Below are 24,177 nucleotides of genomic sequence, written 5' to 3'. Positions count from 1 at the left end.
GTGCTGAGGAATCAAACGCAGGGCCTAATGCATAGAAGGGAAGCACTCTCCCTCAGAGCCACCTTCCCAGCCCATATTAGAGAAAATTTTTTGGGGGGGATCCCATCATGGGGCCTGTACTTTGGGCCTGGGCACTGTCCCTCAGCTATTCAGGTCAATGCTAGTGCTCTACCACTTGAGCCACAGCACTACTTCCAGCTTTTTTCCTTTTTGCTTATGTGGTGGTGAGGAATCGAACCCAGGGCCTCATGCATGCAAGGCAAGTGCTCTACCACTGAGCCACCTTCCCAGCCCCAAGAGAATTTTTAAAAAGATGAGGAATAGCTAGGCACTTGTGGCTCATGCCTGTAATTCTAGCTTCTCAGGAGGCTGAGATCTGAGGATCATGGTTGAAAGCCAGCCCAGGCAGGAAAGTCCGTGAGTCTCTTATCTCCAATAAACACCACTCAAAAACTGGAAGTGGGTTCTGTGGCTCAAGCGGTAGAGAGCTCGCCTCGAGCTGAAGGACACAATGACTGAACAAACAAAAAAGATGAGGAATATAGATGAAGTAACCTTGAGCAGTCTCTTGTAAAAGCAGCATTCAGAAACGCTAAACATACCACCATAGCAATAGTAAAGATTTCCCATTTTTCAGAATTTTAGACAGGAACCTGAGCATGTCCCAACTGTTCACAAATGTGAACCTCTTGGCTCTGAGTGACAGTTGGAGTTGAAGGCAAAACTTCATTCTTTTTCTCATCATTGTGGTAAGAGGTCACAGAATGTTCACCCTGAGCACTTGCCATACAAATGAGCTGGTACAGAAGGCCAAACTGACCTAGAAGCCTGAGCAATTTGGTGACATGAAGTCTGTCCCTGAGCAAAGAGCTGAATTGTCTAATGATTAAAGGAATCTTCTCTCAGTTGCTTACAAAAATGTTATAGAAGCCCATAGATCATCTTAGAGGGTCATTTCAAGTATTGAGCAAAACATGGAAGGTGCTGAGGAAAAACATCAGATAGTGAAGAACACAAAGAGAATCAAGAATGAGCTAAGAGATAGCTACAATGATGCACTGTCACTTTGGAAAAGTTCTACATCCCTAGTGCTTCACAAGCAGGGAGCAGAGTCTTTTATAAGAGAGACTACTACCACTAATTGGCTGAGATTGCTGCTGGTTGATTACAAGAAAGGGATTGTGGATCGTTCACAACAAGCATACCAAGAAGCTTTTGAGATCAGCCAAAAGGAAATGCAAGCTTGGTGATGGTGGCTCACACCTGTAATCCTAGCTACTCAGGAGGCTGAGATCTGAGCATCACCTCAAAGCCAGTCCAGACAGGAATGTCTGTGAGACTTTTTTTTCTTGTGAAAATAGTGTACAGAGGGGTTACAATTACATGAGCAAGATAATGAGTACTTTTCTTACCAAGCATTGTTGCCTCCTCCTTTGTTTCCCCTTCCCATCCCTTCCCATCCTCACCCCCCACACTGCATCCCACCCTCCCCGCCATGTGCCAAAATTGAAAGTTCGTTTTTCAACATAACATCTTGTACATCTCATTGTTGCAATGAGTCCAGCTGTATTCCTATTTAAACAATTTCTTTTGTCCCTTCCTCTTCACAAATTATACCAACATCAAATACAGGGAGGAACATACACAGCAACAAAGAAATCATTGTATAAATATGTTAGAAACAATAGCCATAAAGAAACATTTGAGACTTATATCTGATAAACAACTCAGAAAACCGGAAGTGGTACTGTGGCTCAAGTGGTAGAGCACTAGCTTTGAGCTGAAGAGCTGAGAGACAGCACCCAGGCCCAGAGTTCAAGCTTCACAACTGATAAACTATCAGTTTGGGTCTGGCTCTTAAATTCTCGGTGTTCTATTATGACATTCTGAACTCCCCAGAGGAAGCTAGGTTTCTTGCAAAGACAGCTTTTGATGAAGTCATTGCTGAACTTGATACATTAAGTGAAGAGTGGTTCAAAGACTGCATGGTAATAATGTAGTTACTAAGAGAAAAGTTGACATTGTGGATATGATAACCAAGGAGATGAAGTGAAAGCAGGAGAAGGATGTGAAAATTAAATGACCTTCCAACTTTTATCTGCCTCAGTCTAAAATTTATAAAGTAGACCATTTGCCATCCATGCTGTCCCACGAATAGTTTGTTGTTTATGATTTATGACAGGTTTATCTTGCTTCTATTTGAATTTCTATATTTCCCAGGGTTTTTTTGTTGTTGTTTAATATTAGGGGAATAGATATTGCCCATTAACATTTAGTGAGTTATCTGTTTTCATCTTCAAATTACCAATATGAGGATGTAGAATTTTTATACAAGTTGTAAATGTTTGGCATGTACTTTGGTATATGGTGACTTCATAAGGGCCAGTGTTAAAAATGCTTCCATGTCAAAGTGAAGAAATCTTCCTACTTATTGGATTACACTGGTGAGGAATAAAAGGGATAATTGGTTCCAGGCACAGGTTTAATTATTCTGGATATTAGAAAGTTTTGGAGCACTTGCAGGGCTGTGGTACAAACAGATATTCCATGGCTGTTACATGCTGGAATCATGTATTTCTGTGGAAGAGTCTATCTCAGTGTGCACACTTTAGACTACAGCATCAGAAGTATTCTTTGAGACAAAGTTGTGTCCCAATTAACTCTGGATAAGGGCAGAAATGGTTCACATTCCATTATTTTAATGTTACCTTCTGTTTGCTCTCATTATTTTTGCTACAAATTTTATTTGTATTTAAATCTTTTAGGCAACCTACGAACAAATGTAAAAATAAAGATGCAGTGAAAATAAACTGTTTGGTAATCATTACCACTTTCTCTACAACTTTTCATGTAAATTAGTTTTTTTGGTTTTGAAATGACTCAAAAGAAATTGTACATTATTATAAATTTGTTCATTACTCCCTTTTGGCAGCTAATGGGCTTTTACCAATTTTAAAGTGCAAAGTTTATCACAATAACAAAAATACTAATCTATCTACCAACCACCTCCTACAGAGTCAAATTTTTCCGTGGGGAGGGGAAAATTGATTTGAAAAATAATATGTTCCACTTAAAATTTTGATATATAGCATTTTTTAACTTAGAAAGCCACAATGTTTTTGACCCATCATGACACTGGTTAGTTGTTTTTTTTTTGTTGTTTTTTTGTTTTTTTTTTGTCAGTCATGGGGCTTGAACTCTGGGCCTGGGACCTGTCCCTCAGCTCTTCAGCTCAAGGCAAGTGCTCTACCACTTGAGCCACAGGGCCATTTCCGGTTTTTGAGTAGTTTATAGGAGATAGGAATCTCATGGTCTTTCCTTCCTGGGTTGGCTTTGAACCTAGATCCTCAGATCTCAGCCTCCTGAGTAGCTAGGATTACAGGAGTGAGCCACCAGTACTTGGCTACACTGGTTAGTATTAACTGTAAAGTCTGTGCTTCTAAATCAGTTTTGGTTTTTGAGAATTTCTGGATTCAGTTTGCCTTCGCTTTTGGTCATTTTATTTGTCAGGTGCACAGGATTACCTTCCTTTTTTTTAGCCTTCTGTCTTGTCACCAACCATTCCTCCTTGGTGGCCATGTACTTCGGAAAAGGTCACATGACTTTTCTGGCTCTACTCACTGTCTAAGATCCCTTGCTTTTCTTTGCTTGCATCCCACAAACTATTAACCTCATCCTCTACTGCAGCACATCTCACCTTACTTGATGAGATTGTGTATCTCCTATAAACACTATCCTGAATGGTCTGCCATTGTTTGCCTTTAAATCTTCTCTAAGTAATGATGGGTCTGAGTTATGCCAAATCTCACCCTACAGGATATTTCCTCAGAACATTACAGAAGACACCAAATAAAAGTGCCATTTTAAAAGACAGGTGGGGCTGAGAAGGTGGCTCAGTGATAGAGTGCTTGCCTTGCATGCATTAGGCCCTAGTTTCTATTCCTCAACACCACATACACAGAAAAAGTCAGAAGTGGTGCTGTGGCTCAAGTGGTTGAACGCTCACCTTGAGCTGAAGAGCTGAGGGACAGCTCCCAGGCCCAGAGTTCAGGCCCCACGACAGAGAAAAAAAAAGATATATATTTTTTTCCTTCAGAATGCAAGATCCTCCAGAGCAGGGACAATATTTTCTGTATGTTCTATTGTGTCCAGTACACTGTAAATGCTCAATAAATATTGATGAGTGGAGGCCCAAAAAATCTGCTTTCTTCATTGGAAATATCAACTATACCAATTACTATTCTTGAGTTTGGTATAGTTCTAAAATAAAAACTGCCATTCTTTCAAAGACAAACATATAGACACATACATGTATATAAGCACACATATAATGCTTTGGGGGGTAATCAGTAAGATTACATTTCATTAATATGAAATATTAAATCAGTGTTATGTATAAATCAGTACAAACTCATTCAGTCATTGAATCCGTCCAGACTCCTTCATAACACCTGTAAACTTATTAGATCTTTTGCACAAGCATTAGTCCTCCTGAGTAAGCTCAGGTCAGGAGAAGCCACAACAGGACACAGATCCATATCAGGGCCTTAAAAATAGGCACACAAAAGAGGTATGATCAGTTTTCAAAGAAGAGATATCAGTAAGATTATTAAATTATTTAGGATTGAAAACTAAAGAAATGAAGATCTCTACAAAGAAGGAGACTAAAAAGAAAGGAAATACCTCTGAGGTCCAATCAGTCCAGTGTTCATGTACAAGTCTTCCAGGGGTTATGGGCCACAGTGTGATGCCCAGTGGCCCACATGCTTAACTGCTCAAGGCAGGATGAGATGAAGTCTAGGGGCTTGCATACAGGATGGCTGAAGCTCAAGGTGATAGGAGGCAGAACCTGTATAAGAGGGGCGCTTTGTGTGTAATCCTAGTTACTTAGGAGGCTGAGATCTGAGGATCAAGGTTCAAAGCCAGCCCAAGCAAAAAGAAAAAAAATCTATAACTTTCTTTTTGCTAGTCTTATGGCTTGAACTCAGCATCTGGGAGCTATCCATGAGCTCTTTTGCTCAAAGGAAGCACTTTTGTGCCACAGAACCACTTCTAGATTTTTCTGTAAATAATTGGAGATAGGAAACTAACAGATTCTCCTGCCCAGGCTGGCTTTGAACTGACATCCTCAGATATCAGCCTCCTGAGTAACTAGGATTAAAGGCCTGATCAATTAACACCTAGCTCATACAAACTCCAAGTAATCACCAAAAAGCCAGAAGTAGAGGTGTGATTCAATTGGTAGAGTGCTAGCCTTGAGCATAGTATTAAGGGACAGCAACCTGGCTTGAGATCAAGCCCCAGGATTTGGAGAAGTAATAGAAATAATCTGAAAATTACAAGCCAGGAAGATGCAGGATATGGACCAGAAGGAGTCTACTGTGTTTATATAGCAGATAGGCAAGGTGAGACCCAATGAGGCCAGAGGTCTGTGAAGCAAGTAAGACACTTGCCCAAGTGTCTCACAGGATGGCAACATGAAGCATTTTGCATCTTCACCAGCAGGTGGCACTAAAACAACAAGCCTAGTTGGTTGGGCTCTAAGTAATGAGCAGGTGATTTTATCTATTTGCTAGGTGTTGGAGGTGGAATGGGGTGAACTGAGGCCCTTCAGGATTCTCTTCCTTCATTCTTCCATTATCTTGTTCATCATTCCATTTTACAGATGAGGAAAGCTCTGAGATGATTTTTTAAATTAGTTATTTGCTAGATTTTTTGCTAGCATTGGGGCTTTAACTCAGTCTCTCACTTTTACTTGGCTTTTCTTCTCAAGGCTGGCACTCTTCCCCCTGGAGCTACATGTTCACTTCTGGGATTGTGCTGGTTCATGGAAGAAAAGAATCTCTCAAATAATTCTGCTGGGGCTGGCTTTGAACTGAGATCTTGATATCTCAGCCTCCTGAATAGCTAGGATTACAGTCATGAGCCATCAGTGACTTGTTTTAGAGATGATTTTTTTTAATAATATTTCTATGTTCATCCATTGTTTGTGTGTGTGCGCGCACATGCTCGCACACGTACACATACACACAGAAGCAGGGACATTGTCCAAGCACAGTCAAAGGGCAGAGCAATGGTCACACCAACCATTTATTGTCCAGTGGTCTCAGATTTTGGGTGAGGGGAGGGGAGTGTGCTGTTACTCCCTGCCTTTTGGGCTATGCCTATTCCTTCCTGGTGACTACTTTGTTTCTCATCACAGACTCCCAAAACTCTCTTAGGGAGAACATCCTTTCTACCAGAATGGGAGTTCAGGGCTGCCACCCCAAGATCTCATCGCTTTCTGTCCAGCTGTAGGGCTTTCTCATTATGGGAAGAACATGGGCTCCCTGGGCAGGGAACATAAATTAGCCACCTTTCGTGCCTTAACCTGAAACCTGCCACATTCCTAGATGGAGGCTGGACACAGACTTCATTCCTTCATTCTGCAAGCCATTCCTTGGCCACATTGCACATGGCAGCAATCCTGATCTGGGAAGGGTCTCAGATCAGCTTCTCTGAACAAAAGCAGATAAATAGTATCCAACAGATATGCAAAAATATCACAGGAAGGACTCTGGAGGCTGAGAACTAAGGATCTTGTTTCAAAGACAACTTGAGTAGGAAGTCTCTAGACTTACCTTCAAAGAACCAGCAAATACTCCAAAGTGGGGCTGTGGTTCAAGTGGCAGAGTTCCAGCATTGATCAAAAAAGCTAAGGGATAGTGACTAGGTTCTGAGTTGAAGCCTCTTTAACAGCGATAGATAGATAGATAGATAGATAGATAGATAGATAGATAGATAGATAGATAGATAGATAGATAGATAGATAGATAGATAGATAGATAGACAGATTTTCTGAGTACTGGTATTTCACACCTGTAATCTTAACTACTCTGGAGACTGAGAGTGAGGCAAGGATCATGGTGTGCAGTCAGACAAAGCAGGAAAGTCTATAAGACACTTATCTCCAATTAACTATCAAAAAGCTGAAAGCAGAGCTGTGGCTCAAGAGATAAAGAGATAGCCTTGAGTAGAAAAGCTGAGGGACAGTGTGCAGGTCCTCAGTTCAATTCCCAGGATAAGCGTGCACACATGCACGAGTGCACACATACACACACACGCACACCACACACACACACACACACACACACACACACACACACACACACAAAGAGAGGAAGATATGGTAGTATGACCATGAGGTGTGGGGTATAGAGGGGGTGGCTGACTGGGAGCCGTGTTTTGGGTGTGGTGCTGGAGACAGAACTGGAGGAAGGATCTCCTACATGCCTAGAAATGGGGACTTCAGTAACAGGAAGAGCCAGCATCTAAATCCAAGGGAGAACAGCAAATGGGGAGGAGACAGAACCCTCTACACAGTTCTAGATTGTTCTGCAAGGTCCTAGAGTGGTAGGCAGGTGAATGAAAGTTCTCTTCATGGCTTTCATCACTCTAGCTGTTAGTGGACAACCTTGGTGTGTATGCAGGTCCTTGGTGTGTATGTATGCAAGTCCTGGGGCTTGAGCTGTTTATGTTCAAGGCAAGCATGCTACCTTTTGAGGAACATCTGTACTTCCAGCTTTTTTAGTAATTAAAGGGAAATGAGTGTCTCATACCTCATGCCTATAATCCTAGCTACTCAGGGAGCTAAGATATGAGGATCATGGTTCAAAGCTAGCCCAAACTAGAAATTCCATGAGAGTCTTATCTATAATTAACCACATGAAAAGCAGAAGTGTTACTACGGCTCCAAGTGGTAGAGTGCTAGCCTTGAGCAAAAGAGTTCAGGAAAAGCACCTAGGTCCCGAGTTCAATCCTTGGTACTGACTCTCCCCTACCCACCATAGTAACTCAAAATAATAAGTCTCACAAACTTTCATGCTCAAGTTGGTTTTGAACTATGATCTTCAGATTTCAGCCTCCTCAGTAGCTAAGATTACAGGTGTGAAGTTGTCATGTTGAAAACGAAATTTACAACTTTGGTGGGGAGAAAGGATTGGATGGGGTAGCGGGGGGAGGCTGGGAAGGGATGGGAAGGGGAAACAAAGGAGGAGGCTACAATGCTTGATAAGAAATGTACTCATTATCTTGCCCATGTAATGGTAACCCCTCTGTACAGTATTTTCACAATAAAAAACAAGAAAAAGAAAAAGATTACAGGTGTGAACCACCAGCATCTACCTCACTTGACTTTTCACTCAAGGATAGCCCTCTACCACTTGAGACACATCTCCACTTCCAGTTTTTGTTTTTGTTTTTGTTTTTGTTTCTTGAGTAACTGGACATAAGAGTCTGTTGGATTTTTCTCCCGAGGCTGACTTTAAACCATCATTCTCTGATCTCAGCCTCCTGAGTAGTGAGAATTACAGGTGTGAGCAATGAGCACCTGGCTACAGCTCTCTTCTTGTCCCTTTTTCAGGCCCACCAACATCCTTAGCTTCCTTCCCTTGCTATCATTGGTGTTATTGTCACTCCCTCCTATTTTGACTGAGTCAATCAGTCTCTGGTCCCAGGAATCTGCTGCAATGCTATTGTGGTGACTAGGGCAAACATAAGGGAATAAGCCAGGGATAAACAGTATGGAATCTGAGCCTGCTGCCTCTTACATCTGCCATAGTATGAGTGATCTTGGGACTTATGATAAATGCCACTGCCCTCTTGGAGGCCTCCAAGGAGTTAGATGAATGCCCACTCACTGCAAGCATGCCAAGTCCTGGGGTACAGGGCACTAAGGCTCCTCCTGTACTCCACTGCCACCAGTGGGACTGTGAGAGGTCATGTTCCTCTTCTGAGCCTCCATTTCCTCCATAGTTCACAGACATTGTCCTTAAACACTGCATTCCAATCCCTTCTCCTTTCTCCTGGATCTTTGCCAGAAGTCTCATACTTAGGATTTTTGGGCTTTGCTTTTGGCTAAGCCGATCTGTCTGTTCCCAGCCTGGAAATCACACCATTATAATCATCCTTACTTGATAGAGAAGAGAATGGGGACTAAAGATTTGTGATGATGAGATGGGAAAATGGAGACTCAGTCTTTGAATGAGGAGTTTATATAAAGAATATTAAAAACAAGCCAGGCAATGGTGGTTCCTGCTTGCCATACAAGCACCTTAAGAGGCTGAGATCTAAAGACCATGGTTTGAAGTCAGCCTGGGCAAAAAAAAAGTCTGTGAGAGTCTTACTGACAATTAACCAGTTTTAAAAAGTCAGAAATGGAAGTGTGGCTTAAGTGGTTAAACACCAGACTTGAGCAGAAAAGCTAAGCAAGAAAGCAAGCCCTAGTATCACCGCACTCGCGCACACACACACATGTGCCTGCACACACACACACACACACACACACACACACACACACACACACACACACACACACACACACACACACACACAATCAATAAAATGTGTTTTAAATAAACCAGTACTTCTAGACTAGTGAATTTATTCTTCTTTCAAAATCCTTGGCTAAGGCTTTGGCTTCATCAGCTGGAGGTCCCAGAATGAATAGCATAAATATTGAAGGTCCCTAAAAAAGCCAAAGTAAGGACACCTAGTAGGAAAAGTTTTTGTATCCCACAAGGAAGTCTGAAGGCACAGACGATGAATAAGCAGTTTGTTAAAATAAATACATAAATAAAAAGAGACTTGGCTGTTGGTGGCTCATGCGTGTAATCCTATCTACTTGCAAGGCAGGGATCTAAGGATCACTATTCAAAGCAAGTCTGGGCAGGAATGTCTATGAGTTGCTTGCTTGCTTGCTTTTCTTTTTATTTTTTGCCAGTCTTGGGCCTTAAACTCTAGGCCTGGGCACTGTCCCTAAACTTTTGCTCAAGGATTGCACTCAATCACTTGAGCCACAGTGCCACATCTGACTCTTTCTGTGATTAAGTGGAGATAAGAATCTTCCGAACTTTCCGGCTTTGACTGGCTTTAAACCCAGATTCTCAGATCTCTGCTTCCCGAGTAGCTAGGATTACAGGTGTGAGCCACCAGCGTAGGCTGTCTGTGAGACTCTTATCTCCAGTTATCTACCAAGAAAACTGAATGGGGGGCTGTGGCTCGAGGCATTGAGTGCTAGCATTAAGCAGTAAAACCTCAAAGACAGGACCCAGACCTTGAATTCAAGGCACAGGACCACACAAAAAATAATAAAGAGGGAAGTAGCAAGGGGCAGTGGGAGGCGAGACATACCATTCATCAAATACAATAGTCTAGAAGCTGACATAGTGCTGACCCAAGTCACAACCAATCATCTATTTGAGGAAGCACAGTGACAACCAAGTAAATAAACAAATATGTGAAGCAACCACAGCAAGATAAACAGTGCAGGTGAGAGTGCTTAAAGGGGTCATTGTGAGTCAAGTGCTGGTGGCTCACACCTGGAATCCTAATACTCTGGAGGCTGAGATTTGAGGATCTTTTTTCAAAGCCAGTGCAGACAGTAAAGTACATGAGACCTTTATCTTCAATAAACTACTCAAAAAAGCTGTAGCTCAAGTGGTAGAGCACTAGCCTTAAGCTCAAGGACAGGGCCCAGGCCCTGAGTTCAAGCCCCAGTCCTCAGACTTCAGCTTCCTTAGTAGATAGGATTACATACGTTAGCCACCTCAGCCAGGCAACATTTTATTTATAGTATCTCATTTAATGCCCATGACTGCCTAATAGGAGGGCTCAGTCTGAAAGTATCAGCTCTGATTCACTTTCAGTAAATGATCAGGTCTGTTTTTCCACTGAAAGTAATCTTGTGTCTGGGAGGAGGATAAAATCCCAGAAGCCCCTTCCCTTTTTTGGTGCATCCTACAGTGCAAAAGTGATGAAAGGGCATGAGATTAAAGCTGGGTTTGAAGGGCTGAGTCTCTATTGTGGGAAGCCTGGCCTGGTGTGCAGCTTTGATTAAAAAAAAAAAAAAGTACCTCAGGGAATATAAAAACAAAACAACACCTCATATCCAATTTCCTTCAGAGTCCTCTAGGGAGCTAGTTGAAGAGAGGGGAAGGGAAGAGAGACTAAAGGGTTTCCTTCCTTTTATGACTTTGATTGCTATACTTTGCTCAAGCAGTAATTACTGAATTTAATAGTAATAATATACCTAACTGGAGAAGGTCCTCAGTTTACTTTCCCATGGTGGAGAAGTATATGAGCTAAAATCTTCAGGTCTCAGCTTTACTTGGGCTGCTTGGCTCAGGGAGAGGGGGACCTCTTCTGCAAATTTTTCTGCCCAGAAAGAGCTCTAGTTTTCTGATTCTTAATAAAAAGAAGCAGGTGCTGCTAGAGATAAGGATGGTATAGAATAGAGTGTGACCTAGGAGCTCACATCCTCTGGAAGAAGGCCCAAACTGAGACCTGTTCTGAGGAGAAATCAAAGAACTAGTGAGAAAATGAATATTTTAGGTCAGCAGGTAAGGGAAGGGGTTGCTGAGGTAGAACTTCTGCTCCTGTTCCTGAGAAAATAGAGAGAACCACACAAAGGTTTACTTTTATGTTTGTTTGTGTGTGTGTGTGTGTGTGTGTGTGTGTGTGTGTGTGTGTGTGTGTGTGTGTGTGTGTGTGTGTGTGTGTATGCATGCCAGTACGGGGGCTTGAATTCCAGGTCTCATGCCCTTGCTTTGCTTTTCCTGCAAGGCCGATCCTCTACCACTTGAGCCAAACCTCCACTTTAAGGTTTTTTTCCTAGTTTATTGGAGATAGGAGTCCGTCAGCTTTGTCTGCCCAGTCTGGCTTTTAACAAGTATCCTCAGATCTCAGCCTCCTGACTAGCTAGGGTTACAAGCAGAAGCCTTCAAGTATCCAGGTCTACACAAAGGTTTAGAGGAAGAAGCATCTAGAGAAGAACAGAGCAAATTTGCAAAGGCCATGCCTGATTTGTCAACTTCTTGGATATTTATTTAATTAGGAAAACAGCAATATCAACATAACTAGGAGAAAAGCAAAAGGTGTAAGTCAGTCATACCATATGGGCCTCGCAGGCTGTAAGGATTCTTGTGGATTGTTTTTAATTTAATTTAATTTTATTTGTGAACATACTGTACAGAGGAGTTACAATTACATGGGCAGAATAATGCGAACATTTCTTACCAAGCATTGCAGCCTCCTCCTGTGTTTACCCTTCACATCCCTTCCCAGCCTCCCCCCTCACCCCCAATCCCAATCCTTCTCCTTCCCCCCCTTACCCCCCCCCCGCACCAACGTTATAAAGCTCGTTTTGGACATGACAACTTGTACTTCTCATTGTTGCAACAGGTCCACCTGTATCCTTAAACAACTGGTTTTTCCCCATCTCCTCCACAAGTTATACTGACATCAAATATAGTGAAAGCAGGGGTTATACTGTGGGGGAGGGACATACAAAGCAACAAAGAGATAATCTTATAAATGCATTAGAAACACATGCATGAAAGAAAAAAAACATTAAAATACACATCTAAGGGTTCATTTTCCTGACATCACATTATCTGACCTTTTCCGCTTGACTCATACATATACTAGATATTAAAAATAAGGGAAACCGTGGGACCTATGTTTCTTTGGGCCTGGCTTACTTAACTTCATATAATTTTTTCCAAGTTTTTCCATTTCCTAATAAATGGGGCAATGTCATTCTTTCTGATGGAGCCATAGAATTCCATTGTGTATATATACCACATTTTCTTGATCCATTCATCTACTGAGGGGCATCTGGGTTGGTTCGATATCTTAGCTATGGTAAATAATGCTGCAATAAACATAGTTGTGCTAGGAGCTTTAGTGTGGTCTTGTTTGTAACCATTTGGGTAAATGCCCAAAATTGGGATTGCTGGGTCATAGGGGAGTTCTATGTGAACTAATTTGAGGAACCTCCATACTGCTTTCCAAAGTGGTTGAACAAGTTTACATTCCCACCAACAATGAAGTAAGGTTCCTTTCTGTCCACATCCCCTCCAGCACCTGTTGTTGTTAGAGGTCTTGATTTTTGCCGTTCTAACTGGAGAGAGGTGATATCTCACTGTTGTTTTGATTTGCATTTCTTTTATGGCTAGGGATGTTGAACATTTCTTCATGTGTCTATTGTCCATCCTTCTTTCTTCTTCAGAGAAGTTTCTCTTTAAGTCTTTCGCCCACTTATTTATTGGGCAGTTTCTTTGATTTGTTGTGTTTCCAGGTCTCTATTCAGAAAATTTCGGCCTGAGCCAAGGAGACCTAGGGTTTCTCCTATTCCATCCTGTAATATTTTCAGTGTTTCTGCTTTGAGTTCAAGGTCTTTGATCCATTTGGAGTTGATTCTGCTGCAGGGTGATATATAAGGATCTAGCTTAAGTTTTCTACATGTAGTTAACCAATTTTGCCAGCACCATTTACTGAAGAGGTTGTCTTTCTTCCATTCTATTGTTTTAGCTCCCTTATCGAAGATTAGATGGCTATCTTTAAAGTTTTCATCATAGAGGTCCTTCACTTCTTTAGTTAAGTTAATTCCTACGTATTTTATTTTTTGTGAGGCTATTACAAATGGAGTTGCTTTCCTAATTTCAGCCACACTTTTCTCATTGTTGGCATACAGAAAAGCCATTGATTTTGGGGGTTAATTTTATAACCTGCTACTTTGCCAAAGTTTTGAATCAGCTTGAGTAATTTGGGAGTGGAGTCTATGGGATTCTTTAAATACAAGATCATGTCATCTGCAAAGAGGGAGAGTTTTATTTCTTCTTTCCCTATTTGGATCCCCTTTATGTATGCATCTTGTCTTATTGCTGTAGCTAGGCAATCTAATACTAGATTGAAGAGAAGTGGAGAGAATGGGAATCCTTGTCTTGTTCCTGAGTTAAGAGGAAATGGCTTTAGTTTTTCACCATTGAGTATAATGCTGGCTGTAGGTTTGTCATATACAGCCTTTATTGTATTGAGGAATGTTCCATGGATTCCTAATTTTTCCAAAACCTTCATCATAAAGGGGTGTTGGATCTTGTCGAATGCTTTTTCTGCATCTATTAAGATAACCATGTGGTTCTTATTCTTGCTCCTGTTGATGTGATGAATAATATTAATTGATTTGCGTATATTGAACCAGATTTGCATCCCTGAAATGAATCCTGTTTGATCATGGTTTATGATTTTTTGGATGAATTGTTGAAGTTGATTGGCCAAAATTTTGTTGAGAAGTTTTGCATCAATGTTCATCAAAGAAATGGGTCTATAGTTCTCTTTCTTTGATGAGTCCCTTCCTGGTTTTGGGATGAGGGTTATGATGGCTTCATAGAATGTGTTGGGTAGTGAGCTTTCTCTTTCAATTTCATTGAAGAGTTGGAGGACTATTGGTGTGAGCTCTGCTTTGAAGGCCTTGTAAAATTCCGCTGTAAAACCATCTGGTCCTGGACTTTTCTTAGCTGGGAGGTCTCTTATTGTTGTTTCTATTTCAATGCTTGATATGGGCCTGTTAAGCTGGTTTAATCCATCTTGGTTTAGTTTTGGCATGTCAATATTTGCTAGGAAAAGGTCCATTTCTGTCAAGTTCTCAAACTTATTAGCATAAAGTTTTGAGAAGTATTCCCTTATAATGTTCTGAATCTTGGTTGTTTCCATGGTGATGTTTCCATTCTCATCTCTGAGTTTATTAATTTGGGTGTGTTCTCTTCTTTTTCTGATAAGATATGCTAAGGGTCTGTCTATTTTGTTAAGTTTTTCGAAGGACCAACTCTTTGTTTTGTTGATTCTTTCTATAGTTTTTTTGGATTCTAATTCATTTAATTCTGATTTAATTTTGATTATTTCTTTCCGTCTACTGGATTGGGGTTTATCTTGCTGCTCTTTTTCAAGGTAGTTTAGATGTGTCATTAAATTGCTAGTTTCTGATTTCTCCAATTTGTTGATGTAGGAGCTCAGAGCTATAAACTTGCCTCTGAGTACTGCCTTTGCTATGTCCCATTGGAGCTGGTAATTTGTGTGTTCATTTTTGTTGAATAGCATGAACATTTGTATTTCCTTTCTAATCTCTTCCATGACCCACTCTTGATTCAGCAGTGTGTTATTCAGCCTCCATGTGATACCGGACTTTCTTTGGTGGCTTTTAGTGTTGAGTTCTAATTTTATTCCCTTGTGGTCAGAGAGAATGCAAGGTATAACTTCAATGTTTCTGAATTTAGCCAAGTTTGCTTTGTGGCCTAAAATGTGGTCTATTTTAGAAAACGTTCCATGTGCTGCTGAGAAAAACGTGTATTCTGATGCTGCTCAGTGAAATGTTCGGTAGATGTCTGTTAAGTCTAGTTGATCTATGCAACTGTGTAGATCTGCGGTTTCTCTGTTGAGTTTTTGCCGAGTTGATCTATCTAGTGGGGAAAGTGGTGTGTTAAAATCCCCAACAATTAATGTCTTTGGATCTATATGGGATTTGAGGGAAAGTAGTGTTTCTTTGATAAATTTGGGTGCTCCATTGTTTGGCAAATAGATATTTAGAATTGTAATATCCTCCTGAAGGAGAGATCCATTAATTAGTATGTAGCGACCTTCTTCATCTCTTCTCACGAATTTTAATTTGAAGTCTATTTTATCAGATATTAGGATTGCAACTCCCGCCTGTTTATGGGGGCCGTTTGCTTGGTAGATTTTGTTCCAGCCTTTAACATTGAAAATGTGTTTGTTTTTACGGGCTAGATGTGACTCCTGCAGAAAGCAGATAGAAGGGTCTTGTTTTTTAATCCAACTAGACAGTCTATGTCACATAATTGGAGAGTTCATTCCGTTAATGTTAAGAGATAGGACTGAGAGGTATTTGGGAGTTCTTGCCATGTTATCCACCTTCTTGGGGGTTGTGAAAACTGGGTTCTTCCTATGGTTCTTGGATTCTCAGTTTGGGTGCAGTTTCTTGGCCTTTGTTGCGGTCTTGTTGGTTTTCTATGTGTAGGACATCTTTAAGAATCTTTTGTAGGGCTGGTTTGGTGGAGATGTATTGTTTCAATTTTTCTTTGCTGTGGAAGGTTTTGATTTGGCCTTCAGTTATGAAGGAGAGTTTAGCTGAGTACAGTATTCTTGGTTGATAGTTGTTTGTTTTTAGGGCATGGCATACATCAATCCAGGCTCTTCTTGCTTTGATTGTCTCTGCTGAGAAATCTGAGGTGATTCTAATTGGTTTCCCTGTATAGGTGATTACCCTTTTCTCCTCGACAGCTTTAAGGATCTTTTCCTTGGTCTGAGTTGATCCTGTGTGGATTATAATGTGACCTTGGGATGTCCTATTCTGGTCTGGTCTATTTGGGGTTCTAAAAGCTTCTTGTATCTGAATAGGCCTATCTTTTTGTATGTTTGGGAAGTTCTCTGCTAGGATCCTGTTAAACAAATTTCCTACACCATTAACTTCTGTTTCTAGGTGCTCCTCTACACCCATTATCCTTACATTAGGTCTTCTGATGGTGTCTTCCAGGTATTGGATAGACCTATCATATTTCTTGGACTTGTCTTGGATGGTTGTATGTTCTTTCTCTATAATATCTAGGCTGTCTTCAATCCCTGATATTCGATCTTCTGCATGGTCTAACCTGCTGTCAAGACTCTCTACTTTGTTTTTTATCTCTTTTCCTTCTAATTGGTCAGCTTTGATGGCTTCAAATTCTTTGTTGAAGCTCTGTTTTAAGTCTAGTATGAATTTCTTTACTTCCTTAATTTGGTGTTCAGTGTTTGTTCTCAAATCACTTAGTTGATTGGTTATGGTTTCTTTGGACTCCCATTCCTTCTGTTGGGTTCCATTCAGCATTCCCTTTGTGGTCTCCCTGACTTCCTTCAGCTCTTTGTTAATGGATTCCATGAATGCCTTTAATGATCTTTGTGTATTCTCTACCTGGTCTCTCAATTCCTGAATTACTCTTTGATTAGCTTCCTCCCGTTTGTGGGATTCCTGCAGTTCTCTTTCCTCCCATTCGTGGGATTCCTGCAGTTCTCTTTGAGTGTTTTGAGCCTGCTCACGCCATTCCTCCCTTTCTCTTTGAGTATTCTCAAGTTGTTCACGCAAATCCTGTATCAGTTTTTGAGTAGGTTCCTCACGCTTATGATATTCCTGTATAAACTTTTGGGATGCCTCCTCTCTCTCCCTATCACGCTCATACAGTGTCCTTTGTAAGTTGTCAAAATTCTCATTGATCATGTTTGCCACCAGTGTTTGTAGAGCTATTTGGGAACTCTCTTCTGGATTGTTCATTATCTGATCTGACCCCGGATTATCAAGATTGGGAATTGAGATATCCGGATTTGCCATTTTTCTTGTGTTTTTCCAGCTTACTCTGCCCATTTGAGATGAAAATAGCACCAGTTTTGTGCTAGAACACTATCTTAAGGCAACCATCAACCAACATTTGCATTTATACAGTCACTAGTCTACAGATACAATCTAGTTCAACAGATATATCTATTCAACATCAAACAACTATATGTTAATGGGCTTCGAACCACAGAGAAGAATTTGGAAACCCAGAAATTTATAGGGTTAGGGAGAGTTGTGGGTAATGAATAGGAATAGATTGGTGTTGGGAGGCACAGGGAGAGTTAACTATGTCTTAATCTTAATTCAGGAAATAGGTTGGGTAGGATGTAAGTAGAGAGGGAGAGAAAAAGAAGAAAGGGAAAGGGAAATGAAAAGAGACCAGAAAAAAATAGAAACGTAAAAATTAATATAGTTATGGATATTGAAAAACCATCTATTTAGAGAGGAATGTGAATATATTGAGAAAACAGGAGGGAGATAGAGGAGATGTGAAAAACTTTAAAAAATGCTTAAAATATTATATAGGTATAAAGAGGTAGTACTGCTATTAAGGAATTTAAGTCTCAAAGGTTTTGGATTGAGTAATAAATTTGTGGATTAAGTGTGTACACAATGGGGGATAGGGTCTACTAGTTAACTATGGGTTTATCTGAGGATGTGCAGGACAAGAGTTAAGTCACATACAGAAGAACAAAAGAGAGGAAAAGGATAAAAGGATAAGAAAGGGAGAAAAAAAAAGATCAGAAGTTCAGTAGAGCTAGACAAAAAACAAAAAGATAATTAAGAAAGAAAGAATAAGAGAAAGAAGACAAGAAAAGAAAGGAAAACACACATTCACGTATTCCTAAAATAAAAATTATAAGAGGGAAAAAAAGTTACGGGAAAACAATTATTTTTTCAAAAAATGCAAAAATTAAAGATTAATAAAAGTTTTAGAAAAGGGAAAAATTATTTTTATATATATAAGATACCAAAAAAGAAAAAAAAAGAAAAGAAAAAGTTCTTTGATTTTTTTTTCTTATTTTTTTTGGAGGGGTGGGAAGAATCCTGTATCTCCCTTTTGTCTGTAACCAGCCTCTTGTTGGAGTCTCTGGTCAGCTTGAGGTCCTGTGGCTTGATTGGTTTCTTAAGTCAGTTTGTTCGAACAGGCAGAAAAATGCTCTGCTTTACCCAAGATTTTGAGATCCCCCTCCTAGGTTAGGTTAATGGGAGGGTGATCTGCTTTGAGAATCACAAAAGAGGGGGATGCAATGGTGTGGCTAGGTTCTGGGTAGAGTTGACGACTATCACCTATCAGTAGCTTTTCCCTGGGGCTATCTTGTGCAGGTGAGAAAAAGCAAGCTTTCTGGGTGCAAAGACCTGCCTGGTCAACAGCACTGTGGCAGAACAGAACACACAAAGCCAGCACTAGGCTGACAAGGTAGGGCAGAGAATGTGGGAAGGTGGCTCAGTGGTAGAGCGCTTGCCTTGCATGCATGAGGCCCTGGGTTTGATTCCTCAGCACCACATAAGCAAAAAGAAAAAAGCCGGAAGTTGCTCAGTAGCTCAAGTGGTAGAGCACTAGCCTTGAGCTGAAGAGCTGAGGGACAGTGCCCAGGCCCAGAATTCAGGCCCCAGAACTGGACTTACCCAGCCCCCCCCTCCAAAAATCAAAAGGAAGGGCAGAGAAGACAGGAGACTTTTGATTACTCTTTTATTGGTCAGTCCTGTCGGTTGACCTCAGGGCCTGTGTCCTGTTCCTGAGCCTCGTTGTGCTTAAGGCTAATGCTCTACCACTTGAGCCACAGCCCTGCTCTGGCTTCTTCTGAGTCTTTATTGGAGATAACACTTTCATGGACTTCCTGCCAGGCTGGCTTCAAACAGAGATTGATGCTCAGATCACGGCCTCCCTAGTAGCTAGGCATACAGGCATGAGCAATTACTTCCTGGTTTCATTAACTCTTTTTTTTAAATTTTATTTTATTTGTGAACATACTGTACAGAGGGGTTACAATTACATGGGCAGGATAGTGCGTACATTTCTTACCAAGCATTGCAGCCTCCTCCTTTGTTTACCCTTCCCATCCCTTCCCATCATCCCCCCTCCCCCCCATCCCAATCCTTACCCCCCCCACACACCGATGTTGTAAAGCTCGTTTTGGACATGACAACTTGTACCTCTCATTGTTGCAACAGGTCCACCTGTATCCTTAAACGACTTTTTTTCCCCATCTCCACATGTTAGTTATACTGACATCAAATATAGTGAAAGCAGGGGTTATACTGTGGGGGAGGGACATACAAAGCAACAAAGAAATAATCTTATAAATGCGTTAGAAACACATGCATGAAAGAAAAAAAACATTAAAATACATATCTAAGGGTTCATTAACTCTTGTGCCTCAGTACCTCATCCCCAGGAATGTTCACTGGAGCCAAGGTGACCTAAGCCTTCAGGGGAGCCCCAGACCCCGGGGGCTGAGCAAAGGCGGGACTCCAGCACTATCTGCAAAGCCCAAGGAACTCGACTCCAGTCACCATAGCATCAGAGGAGGCAGGGATCAGATCCTGAGTGCCCTCCAACTGCACCAAAATGCACCAAGAGCACCATTACCCAACAAGCAGGTAGCGGTGGAAGTGTTAGAGAGTCGTAGTGGGACAGCGCCATTGCTTCTTGCGTTTGGTTAATTGTTGCCGCTGCTACCACGTGGACATGCGGATGGCAAAACGGCAATTGTAGGATCTGGCACCTAATCCTCATGCTGGGGGAGGAAAACCTGCCTCCCAGATGATAGGCATGCCCGGATCCCTGGAGGCAGGGGTGGGGACTAGGCTGATAGGTTATTGGACCTGTCAGTCCAATGCCTGGGACTGGAAATTTCCTGTGGCTCTGCCCCCTGAGCCGTTCTATTTAGGCCAGCTGATGGGCGTGCCCGGATCACTGGGGTGAGCACTTGGCTGATAGGTTATTGAACCTGTCAGTCCAGTGCCTGGGACTGGGAATTTCCGGTGGCTCTGCCCCTTGAGCCTTTCTATTTTGCCCAGGTGATGGGCATGCCCAGACCTGGAGGCGGTGAGCAGTTGGCTGATGGATTATTGAACCTGTCAGTCCAGTACCTGGGACTGGGGATTTCTGGTGGATCTGCCCACATGCCGATATTTTTTAGGCCCCGACCAGCCTAACCGATATTAAGTCTTGCCACATGTGTCTGCCTAGTCAATTCCAGCCTCCTGTCTCATCTCTGGCCATCATGCCATCTTAATTCAGATCTCCATGGAAGCTGGATTGCCTTGTTGGTATTGTTTTTATTTCTTTCCTCTTTAGCATGTTTGCTAAAGCATGTGTATTTGGGGGGCTTTGGGCCTTTGTGACAACTGGCCACCTGCAGCCTGGAATATTTCATATTCCCAAATGTGGCTTCAGGGATAGCTCATAACACAGCTAGTGCAGTGCAGGGCTGCCAGGCTCTGAAGGGGCTTTTTTAGCGGTGGTACTGGTGGCCTTGGTCTTCCTGCCCAATGTGGGGCTGTGGGTTTTGTACCATGAGAGGCAGCTTGGCGGCACCCGTGGGGGTTCAGTTTGATGCTTTTCCTTTCTCCTCAGTCTCTGGCTGTTCTCTGGCCATTCTGGTGTTTTGCGTACAGAGGGCTCTTTGCCATAGGGCTAATCAAATGGAGCTTAGCAAGTGGTGTAGTTTATACTTTGAGGTTAACTTGGCAGCTTGAAGTATGTCCTGTAGCAGCTAATTGCCCTTGACAATGTTTGAAATGTGTGAATGAGTTGTGTGTTTTCTGTATTTTGCATATGCTGGACTCTCTGCATTTCATACATGTGTCAGAGTCAGAAAGACAAAGACCTATGTGAAACTGTTATTTCCTAACAACCACAATGGAACTGGGAATGGAGGGAGCCTCGGTAGCATGTGCAGTGGAATGGGGAAAGGAGGTGAGCCACAGATAACCTAGCCCAGATCTCTTTGAGACCTCTCCTCTTTCCCAAATTCACGTGAGAACTGGAGGAAAGCTGGTAACCAGGGCTGCTAACACTAATCCAGGACCCACAAGCAGGGTTAAGCTCTCTTCAGCAAGGGATGATAAGCAGGTCTGGCCATATCCTGGAGGAATAGAGCTGGCAGCAGGGGAGGTTCAGTAGCCTCTAGAGAAGCTCACCCTCACTTCACGGTATGGGTCCTAGATATGAGCCTAGCTCCAGGGTATCTCAGTGGGCCCTGGCCTTATGGATTACCAGAGTGCTTGTTAATAAAGTAATATAGTTAGTTAGCTGGGCACCAGTAGCTCATGCCTGTAATCCTAGCTACTCAGGAGGCTGAGAGCTGAGCTCATGATTCAAAGACAGCCTGGGCAGAAAAGTCTGTGAAGCTTTCCTCTCCAGTTAACTACCAAAAAGTCACAAAGTGGATCTGTGGCTCAAATGATAGGAGCACAGAAGCTCAGGGACAGGATCCAGGCCCAGAGTTTAAGCACCAGGACCAGTCCCCAAAATAAAACAAAGAAAACTGAAACACAAAGTTACTCTTGTTGATTTTCAGAGTACTATGCTATGGCTGGAAGTTCTAGGCGCTAGTAGGACTCTCATTCCAGAAACCAATAAGGAAACTGGAGTTCTGTGGGGCTTGAAATTGTTTGAGATCCCCATCACTAGCTAGATTACCATTGGCCTGCCTGGAATTGTGCCCAAGTCTATCTAATTATTGGGCATGTACAGCCTTTTAACTTTCATTCCCTTGGAAGTGAGCCGCAGCTCAAGTAGTAGAGCATCAGCCTAGAGAGAAAGGGATATGAGATAGCACACAAACCTAGACTTCAAGCTCCAGCACTGGCACAAACAAACACACTCTCTTTTCCACCTATATGAGCCATGGAGAGACTGGAGTGAATGCAGTGTGTGCTCTTTTGCTTACTAACTGGTAGGTCTTTGTGTACTTTTTAGTGCTAGCTGTGGCTTGAAATCATGGCCTAGTACTATAAACTGAGCTTTTTTGCTCAGTTCTACCACTTGAGCTACAGCTCTAATTCTAGGTTTTTAGGTGGCTCATTGGAGATGTTTCATGAACTTTCCTGCCCAGACTGGTTTGAACAACGATTTTCAGATCTCAGCCTTCTAAATAGCTAGGATAACAGATGTGGGCCACCAGCACCTGACTTAGCTGGGCTAAAATGCAAACTGCCTGGAGGCAGCCCTAGAGACTTAAATTTAATTGGTCAGGTTGGGAATGGCACTATGCTGTGTGTGTGTCTCTACGGCTTGTGCAGATGCCTAAACTCAGGACCTCATATTCTTTTTTGTAGTTGTTGGCCCTGGGGCTTGAACTCAAGGCTAGGGAAATATCTCTGAGATTCTTTTTCTCAAGGCTACCACTGACTCACAGCTCCATTTCCAGCTTTTTCTGAGTAATTTCCTAAAGATAGAATCTCATGGAGTTTTGTGCCCAGGCTGGCTTTGAACTATGAACCTCAGCATCCTGAGTAGCAGCAGCAAGGGTTACAGATATGAACCAACAGTACCCAGATCATATTTGTAAAGAAGGATGAGGTAGCGATTATCTTTAAGGCTTGCTTCTGGGTTTTGTGTACTACTTCTTATTGTTGTTATTGTCATGTCAGAAGTGGGGGTGGAACTCAGGGCCTTGTACTTGTCAGGCCAGTGCTTTTCCTAGAGCTAAATCCCCAGCTCCACCTCATATTTTTTATTGTTTTTTCCCCCCTTACAATTGGTGCTCTACCAGATGAGCCCCATCTCTATTTATGGTTCATGTGTTTTGATTTTTTTTTTTGTTAATTGGAGATAAGAGTGTCAGGCTTGCTTGCCCAGGCTGGCTTTGAACTGCAATCCTCTCATCTCAACCTCAGGAAGTAGAATGGTGGGTTTCCAGAGGCTGGAAAAGGGATGGGTGGGTGCTGCTAATTAATAGGTACCCAATTTCAGTTTGGGGTACTGAGAAAGTTCTAGAAGTTGATATCAGTGAAGTTGCTTGAAATATGACTGTACTTAAAGCCACTGAAGTGTATTCGTATACTTGGTTCTTATAGAATGTTTTATTCTATACTTATTTTCACACAATGAGAGAATAATTAACATTGCTGCCAGAGAGGGGCTGGACAAGAAAGGTTGGCAGGAGGTGAGGCCCTTGTAAATTTCACTCGTTCATTTTCTCACCACCAAATATCTGTTGTTGGACCATTTGTGCTGGGCCTGCGCCAAGTTGAAACGAAGATAGTGGGTGGTTGCTTAGATCTGGCCCTCTATTACTTGAGCCACAATTATATTTCTGGCTTTTTTTTTTTTTGGTCGATGGTGGGGCTTGAACTCTGGGCTTGGACATTGTCCCTCAGCTCTTCAGCTCAAGCCGAGAGCTCTATTGCTTGAGCCACAGTGTCACTTCCGGTTTTCTAGTGGTTTATTGGAGATAAGAGTCTGGTTTTCTAGTGGTTTATTGGAGATAAGAGACTGGGTCTTTCCTGCCCGGGCTAGCTTTGAACCTCGATCCTCAAATCTCAGCCTGTTGAGTAGCTAGGATTACAGGCGTGAGCCACAGCGCCCGGCATACTTCTGGCTTTTTGAAGGTTAATTGGAGATAAATCTCTCAGATTTAGCTGCCTAGGCTGGCTTTGAACTTAATATACTATCTTAAACTCATGAGTGGAACCTGCTCTTTTGTTCTTGTTTTTGGTTATCAGGCTTTAACTCAGTGCCTGGGCACTGACCCTGAACTCTTCGGCTTAAGGGTAGTGCTCTACCACTTCGAACCACTGCAATACTTTTGGTTTTCTGGTGATTAATTGGAGATAAGAGTCTCACAGACTTTCCTGCTCATTAGCCTTGAACCTCAATCCTCTGATCTCAGCCTCCTGAGTAGTTAGGATTACAGGCAAGAGCCCCTTCACCTTGCTTGAAACCTGCTCTTCTATGAGGGAAGGGGCTCCGATTATCTCCATTTTACAGATGTAGAAACAGGCAAAAAATGAAAATGAAATGA

Source organism: Dipodomys merriami, unplaced genomic scaffold (assembly GCF_024711535.1).
Source record: "Dipodomys merriami isolate MVZ:Mamm:240054 unplaced genomic scaffold, mDipMer1.0.p SCAF_169, whole genome shotgun sequence".
NCBI classification, from domain to species: Eukaryota; Metazoa; Chordata; class Mammalia; order Rodentia; family Heteromyidae; genus Dipodomys; species Dipodomys merriami.
Note: the sequence above shows the minus strand (reverse complement) of the source record.